Source organism: Nycticebus coucang, chromosome 1 (assembly GCF_027406575.1).
Source record: "Nycticebus coucang isolate mNycCou1 chromosome 1, mNycCou1.pri, whole genome shotgun sequence".
Classification (NCBI taxonomy): Eukaryota; Metazoa; Chordata; class Mammalia; order Primates; family Lorisidae; genus Nycticebus; species Nycticebus coucang.
Window position 1 is genome coordinate 143,944,073 of NC_069780.1, and position 8,685 is coordinate 143,952,757.

General features: G+C 38.6%; 1 pseudogene; it reads right to left on the minus strand.

The window, feature by feature from the left end:
* Positions 1-4,493: 4,493 nt before the first annotated feature.
* Positions 4,494-5,441, minus strand: LOC128591261 (RNA polymerase II elongation factor ELL2-like; annotated as a pseudogene).
* Between the last annotated feature and the right edge of the window lie 3,244 nt (positions 5,442-8,685).

Below are 8,685 nucleotides of genomic sequence, written 5' to 3' on the forward strand. Positions count from 1 at the left end.
ACATTGTAATGGAAGTTTTAGCCACCGCAATTAGGGAAGAAAAGGCGATCAAGGGTATCCATATAGGGTCAGAAGAGATCAAACTCTCGCTCTTCGCAGATGATATGATTGTGTATCTGGAAAACACTAGGGACTCTACTACAAAACTCCTAGAAGTGATCAAGGAATACAGCAGCATCTCAGGTTACAAAATCAACATTCATAAATCGGTAGCCTTTATATACACCAACAACAGTCAAATTGAAAAAGCAGATAAGGACTCTATCCCATTCACAGTAGTGACAAAGAAGATGAAATATTTGGGAGTTTACCTAACAAAAGACGTGAAAGATCTCTATAAAGAAAACTATGAAACTCTAAGAAAAGAAATAGCTGAAAATGTTAACAAATGGAAAAACATACCATGCTCATGGCTGGGAAGAATCAACATTATCAAAATGTCCATACTACCCAAAGCAATATATAATTTCAATGCACTCCCTATTAAAGCTCCACTGTCATATTTTAAAGATCTTGAAAAAACATTACTTCGTTTTATATGGAATCAGAAAAAACCTCGAATAGCCAAAACATTACTCAGAAATAAAAACAAAACAGGAGGAATCACACTACCAGACCTCAGACTTTACTACAAATCGATAGTGATCAAAACAGCATGGTATTGGCACAAAAACAGAGAAGTAGATATCTGGAACAGAATAGAGAACCAAGAGATGAATCCAGCTACTTACCGCTATTTGATTTTTGATAAGCCAATTAAAAACATTCAGTGGGGAAAAGATTCCCTATTTAACAAATGGTGCTGGGTGAACTGGCTGGCAACCTGCAGAAGACTGAAATTGGACCCACACCTTTCACCATTAACTAAGATAGACTCTCATTGGATTAAAGATTTAAACTTAAGACATGAAACTATAAAAATACTAGAGGAGAATGCAGGGAAAACCCTTGAAGAAATTGGTCTGGGTGAGTATTTCATGAGGAGAACCCCCCGGGCAATTGAAGCAGCTTCAAAAATACACTACTGGGACTTGATCAAACTAAAAAGCTTCTGCACAGCTAAGAACACAGTAAGCAGAGCAAGCAGACAGCCCTCAGAATGGGAGAAGATATTTGCAGGGTATATCTCTGACAAAGGTTTAATAACCAGAATCCACAGAGAACTCAAACGCATCAGCAAGAAAAAAACAAGGGATCCCATCGCAGGCTGGGCAAGGGATTTGAAGAGAAACTTCTCTGAAGAAGACAGGCGCACGGCCTTCAGACATATGAAAAAATGCTTATCATCTTTAATCATCAGAGAAATGCAAATCAAAACTACTTTGAGATATCATCTAACTCCAATGAGACTAGCCTATATCACAAAATCTCAAGACCAGAGATGTTGGCGTGGATGCGGAGAAAAGGGAACACTTCTGCACTGCTGGTGGGAATGCAAATTAATACATTCCTTTTGGAAAGATATATGGAGAACACTCAGAGATCTAAAAATAGATCTGCCATTCAATCCTGTAATTCCTCTGCTGGGCATATACCCAGAAGACCAAAAATCACAACATAACAAAGATATTTGTACCAGAATGTTTATTGCAGCCCAATTCATAATAGCTAAGTCATGGAAAAAGCCCAAGTGCCCATCGATCCACGAATGGATTAATAAATTGTGGTATATGTAAACCATGGAATACTATGCAGCCTTAAAGAAAGATGGAGACTTTACCTCTTTCATGTTTACATGGATGGAGCTGGAACATATCCTTCTTAGTAAAGTATCCCAAGAATGGAAGAAAAAATACCCAATGTACACAGCCCTACTATGAAACTAATTTGGGACTCTCACATGAAAGCTATAACCCAGCTACAACTTAACAATAGGGGGAAGTGGGAAAAGGTGGGGTGGGTAGAGGGAGGGGAATTGGTGGGATCACACCTGTGGTGCATATTACAGGGGTATTTGCGAAACTTGGTAAATGTGGAATGTAAATGTTTTGGCACAGTAACTGAGATGGCGCCGGAAAGGCTATGTTAACCATTGTGATAAAAATGTGTCAAATGGTTTATGAAGTGAGTGTATGATGCCCCATAATCATATCATTGTATACAGTTATGATTTAATAAAAAAAAAAACAAAAAAATATAAAAAAAAATGAATGAAAACTGGAAATAAAACTGGAGCAGCACAGGCAGTGTGGTTAGAGAGCAAAAGTATCCTATACACGTTTCAGAGTAACAAAGAGACATTTTATTTAGGAAGAACAAAGAGAAAGTTTAGAGCACTTCTGAAGAGAGTTGGAAGTGGGTCCCTCTCCCTAAAGTGAAAAGGTGACGGAGACCAGAGGCAAAGGCCTGCAGGGGTATGAATACTGTCTCCCCTTGAAATTGGTTGCAAGTCTTTCTTTGGCCTCCCTGTATCTCCAGGCAGTATTGGTCATCGATGGTCTCTCTTTATTGGTCACTGTTATCTAGGTTACTTCATATCCACATTTTTATGGTCCTTCCAGACTTCTTGGTTCAGCAGCCACGTTTCACCCCAGCCCTCATGAAGCCCCTTTCTTAGTGTCCCTTCTCAGATTTCAGTTCATCTGACCACAAATTGAATTAGCTTGAGGTTTGTTGTTGCTATGGTTACTTGTTAGGTACCATAGGTTTCAATCGCCTCTAGCAATGCCTTTGGTTTAAGTGTGACTGCTGTGGCTGTGGGTTTTTGCAAAGCCTGCTTCACTCTCAGTTTTGGGTTTTCCTATTGTGCGGTGACTTAGAGAAGTTATACATTATCCTCTTATAGCTACTAAGACAGTATTGCACTGCCTGCCCCACAAAGAATGCATTTTTAATATTCTCACTATTTTTTTATACTCATTGAGGTCTGTGGATGAAAAGCCTGCAGTGTGGCACAAAATCTCTTTCAATATGTGGCCCCCAAAGGTTTTATGTACTCTTGCTAGCTCATACTCTGCCTCCAACAGTTTATTAACTATTCTACTAATTTTTATTTTCTTCTGGATGCTGGAGACAAATAAACTACCAACATTTTGGCAAGCACTTCAAACATATTTGTAAACATAGTGCTTCCCTTTTCAACTGGCAGCCCTTTGAAAAGACAATACAATAAGACAACACAACCTGAACCAACATTAGTTCAAAGTTCTACTTTTGACCATATAACTTATGTTCCCACATAAGTAATGACACACTGACAAGTGACAAAGCCATCAACAGAATCAGATTCATTTCATGGAGCTTACCTGTTGATGTTGATTTAAACTAAAGTTTGTGGTGTTTGATGAATCATGGATTATGTTATGTTAAATATATCCACTCTTCTTTATATTCTTGGCACCCAGGATGAAAAAAATCTTTAAATATAACATTCACATAGGTAATAACTTCTTTGCATCTCTCTCTTCAAAAATAATTATAGCAATATATAAATAGGTCACCTACTCATTTGATTTTATGCTTTTGCCTCCAAATTATACATCCGTTTCATTCTCATATCAATTTTTGTCCAACATTAATAAAGCTGATAAGCTGTTGAAATGAAAATGATTTTTGTCTTCCACAAAAAGAAGTAGCAATTTGATACAGAAAACCCCAAACCCCCCAAAACTCTACATTAACACTGTTCAGTTGTTTAACCTTAATATTTGGCCAACTGAGAATAGCAGCTTTTTTCTTTCCTTCATGCCTGCTCCCATCCACACCACCTCTAAACACAGACTTAGCACACTATCAGACGAGGGGTAGGCCCCGGTATGCTTCCTATTGCTCTAATCAAGTGGGAAATAGTGTAGCTAAGTTTTGACCACTCTATACTATGTACACAACTAGCAAACACGTTAAGGCAACCATTGCCATAAGGGGTTAACTTGCTGGGTGGATTTAATGTTCTAGATTGAGTCAGTCTATAAATACATATGTGTATATAACTCCATACCCATATACATACTCATGTACCTTTCTATTTCTTAACCCCCAAAGCAATGTTTAGATTTGTTTTTGCATTTTGTGCAAATTTCTAATTATTCTACCATTTAAGGCAATGAATTTGCACTAAAAAGGGTCAGAAAATAGGTTTATATTTATTCAAAAGCATTTCATCTTTCATATTACTTTTTTTGTTGAACACATACAACTTTTAAGTGTGAACATTGGTTCTCTAATATCTAAAAAATCACTTCTAATGACAAACACAAGTTTTCCTGAGGGAAAAAAACTGATTTGAAGTATAGATACAGAATCCCCAATATCTAAAACATTATTTCTATTAACAAACAAACATAAGTCTCAAGGGAGAGAAAAAGGACCAGAAAAAGCAGCTTTGAAATGCAGGTAAGCAAAGTAAAATGGAAAAAAAAGTAAATCAAGTTTACTTAATATTGAAATTTTTGACAGGCAAAGTTTCATCTTTTTAGAATCTAGAGCAACTGACTTAGAATTATAAATAACAAGTAAACTTAATTTTATTCAAAACTTCTGTTCCAAGAAGAGTTCTAGTGCCATGACTCTACTTGCTGTTGGTCATGTTCATCTGTTAGTGTTTTGATGTGAGCCAGTGTGTTATGAAGATATTCACATGTGTATTTTTCTTCATGGTAATTGGGACAAGACTGTTTGATCTTCTGAAATTCTTTTTAGACTTCTTCATGCACATTCTGATACTCTTTTGAACCCAGAAAGGTACTTTCTTTGCTCATCTTGTCTGATAACTCTTCTACCTATGGTGTCCATCATGGCATGCAAACTTCTGTAGTTATCCTGCTCAGCATTGAAGGCATCCTTGTAATTTTGGCATTACTCATAGGAGATCATAGTGATAACATTTTATGAAATAATCTGGGAATTCAATTGTTCACAGTTCTGTAGAGGCAATGCAACTCTCTTCATCTCCTCCACTGGAATTCGGATTAGAGTTACCGACCTTGGCAATTTCCTCTTCTCCCTCAAGGTCTTCCTCCTTTTCTTCAACAGTCTCAGCGTTGTGATTTTTGAGTTGGCCCTTTTCCTTGTGGTTTTTAGGCTTCTTTTTGGACTTTTTTGAGATATTGAATGATTTTCTTCTAAAGGGTTTGGACACTTTATTAAATCTGAATCAGGAGGTAGGATTTCCTGAGAAGTTCTAGAGGTATATTTGTCTTGCTGTTCTTCATAAATACTACCATTTTAAAACTATCAACAGGTGGGTCTTGAGTCCCTGGCCTTCTGGAGTGCTAGGGGAAGTGGAGTTAGAATTTACAATCTGGGGAGAATGTGAGATGGGCAGATGAGCTGAAGGCAGCAGCAGAAGGGAAGGTGGGGGAAGGGACAGAGGCAGATGCAGGGGGTGGTGGGAGGCCTGCAGCAGATTTTTCACTGGTGAAATTCAAATGACCACTTAGTGTTGGTGGTACTCTGTTCATCAAGGGAGATACTTGGCCATTTCTGAGGAGAAGATATTGCATCTCTTCTAGAACATACTGGAGATTCTGAATGGCTGGTGCTGGTAGCCTTCCGAGATGGGGTTAGTTTTCTACAAAGTACCAACTCCAATGACCCCCTTGTCTTTTTCATTCTACCCTGGCCAGTCTCTCTGAAGTTCTTTTAAAACACCATCCTTTAGGGTATAGGAGAGGTCATCGGGATTTAGATTGGCTACCTGTTGCAGAATTGCTTCCCAGGAATTCTTGTTTTTTGACTGATGCCATCTTTTGGGGGTCACGCAAGCATCTCAGGTTTGTTGTAGGCATTCAGGGCCAGTAAGTGAATCACCCTGTCCCTACATGGTCGCTGAGAGACACCACTGCTGCCATGTGTCTTTCAAATTGTAATTTGCAGGTTTCATGGGATTGACCTTTTCCTCTTCGGCACTGCATCTGAAACAGCTTGATGTACTTTCCGAATTTGCACTCTTTTCCCTCTAGATGGTCCCCAGGTGTGATTACTTTTTTGCTTCAGCTGTGGAATTCTTCCTCTGCCTGGGTCATTCTTTCTCCTGGCATTTAATTCGAGTCATCTGTTGCACACACTGTGACTCTATCTTGCATAATCCTGGGCAATTGAGCTATAAGAGGCTTTGCTGGGAGAGTGTTTGCTGGATGCAGCCCAAGCAGCCGTATGGTGGTTGTCTCTGTCCATATTTGGCAAATAGAAGCGAAGGTTATGAAGTTCATTTAGAGGATCGTTTGGGGAAATTTTGACAAGCCCTTAGAGAACCTGGAACTGAATCGCAGGTCAAAAGGGATTACATTCCTGTGGCTCAGATTAAATCTTGAGCTTCATCGCAGTAAAGCGATGCTGTCCTGCCCCAGCTGCCTGCACTACAGCCCAGAGGGCTGCTCCTCCCTCAGGCCCACTGCACCCCTGCCACCACCTACAACTCCCTGGGTGCAGCCCCATGCTCTGGCTGTTGCTTCTCTGGCTTCTGCAGACTCCATGGCTGAGGCCCTTATGCTGCTGAGGTACCGTCATACCCAGTGCACAGCTAGACCTCTTCAGTAACTTCTTATAGGATTCAGTAGCATCTTTAGGTAAGAAAATTTTTATGTTCTTTCCTTTCCTTTCAGGCACCTGTCTCTTGTTGTAGGCTAGTTGACTTCCTTATGACTTCATTTCTTTCATGGATTCAAGAAGGGGTATATGATTACAGTTGGTCTTACTTTTTTGTTGCTGTGGTTATTAAGTGTGGTAGCAATGCTCTTTCTTATTCTCTACATCTCCGTGTGGAAATGGGAAGGATTCCCTTCCAGTTTTCCAGTTTCATCTTGCTTTAATGGAGCCAGCACCCTAGGTTGTGCCCCACAGTTCACTCTGCCTTCAGAGACAGATTGTAGAGATTGCCTCAGAGTCACAGCATAGCAGGTGAGCAGGATAATCAGCCCTCCTACTGATTTTCTTTGGGTGTTAGGTATGGGTCCTCATGTTGAAAGCTAGCACCTTGTTTACTGGGGTAGAGAAGATATAGAATTTAAAAATGAGTGTATAAATTCTAAATAGTCTATCTTGCTGAATGCATGTATGGCTGAGCAAGGCTTACTGAACATGAAAGAAAAACACCATTGCTGATAGAAGCCAGTGTTTCCTTTCATTTTTTCAGGCTCAGAGCACCAGGCTCACCTGCTAGGCCACTCAGGTAAATGGGTAATGAGGCAGGAAGGTTATTGAAGATGGGCAATAAATCCAAAATTGATAACAGATGGGGTTTGGGATCTGAGACCCTGTTTTCCTCAAAATAAGACATCCTCCGAAAATAAGACCTACTGACAGGAAAGATAAGACGTCCCCTGAAAATAAGACCTAGCACATCTTTGGGAGCACACCTTAAAATTAGACACTGTCTTATTTTCGGGGAAACAGGGTAGTATTTCTTGGATGTTTTAAGAGCTTATGGAATCCAGTCCCATGTGGAGCTAGAAATATACAAGTCCATTGTAGAAAATTTGAAATACAGGAACCATAGGAAAGAAGACATTTCACTCAAAATGCTACCGCCACCAAGAGAAAATGGATATTGACATTTTTAATATTTCTCCCTCTGTAAGGTTTTATATACTTGAGGTGATACATTTTTATTTTGTAATCCGAATTTGAGCATTTTCTTATGTCTTTTAATACTTTCAAGATCATTCTTTTATATGACTATAATTCTTTAGCCATTTCCACAACCTTGGACATTTAAGTTGCCTTAAATTTATTTTACTATTGCAAATATCATTGCAATGAACATCTTTCACCAAACCCTGTGAAAATTTATGATTATTTCTGCAGATAAATTCCTAGAAAGTAGATTTATCAGGCCAGATGGTTTGCTCAATTTTGAACTTTGGATGTTAGTTTCTAAATAACCTTTCAGAAAGATCATGCACTTTACTCTTCCTTTAGGATTATATTAAGTGTCTATTTCTGCAAGGAGAGTTTTCTCTGCCAAATTCCTAATTTCTCATCTTCAAGAAGGAGGCCAAAGGAGAAAGAAATAGAGAAATACCATTTTTGTCAAGAAAAATGAAGATTGAGGAATAGACTTATGAGCTATGAGTTTATCAAATGCCTCCTGGTTCAAAATATAGCTAAGAGCCACTTCATAAAGAGTAAAATGATAGATAAAATTTGAGAGTCTATGTATTTAAAACATTCATTAAAAAATGAAAGTGAATTAAGTATATTTTCTCCCCTTAAAGGTTCTTTGAATCCCTGAATTCAAAGGGATTACATTAGAAAGTAAGAACCTCACTTTCTAATATAATTTTCCTCTCTTCGCTTTTCCATTTGTCAGCAACCTGCCTTGGGTCATGACTCAAACACTGAGGCCTTCTGAAGTTATTTCTATTTCCCTCAAATGGAGGCAGTTGTTCAGTCCCTCTTGAGATTGTGTATGGAACTATTATTTGTACTTTTGGTTTTTATTACTAAGGGATGATGGTCCATCATTTTATGTCCCTATCCTGTCTCAGCTATGGTTAAACACTCTTCAAATGCAGGGTTGGTGACTCATACTATTTATGTTCCTTTAGAGATGAGCCCAGCTGTTTGCATACTGGTAGTTTGTTAATCATTTGTTGATGATGGTCAGCAAAATCTGTAAGAACAGGAACAAGACTTTTTTCTCATTATTTCATCTCCAACGACTTTCCTACTGCTTGAAACAGTTAGTGCTCAATAATACTTCTTGGATTAATGAGTGAACAAATGGATTTATTATGAATTTAGTGT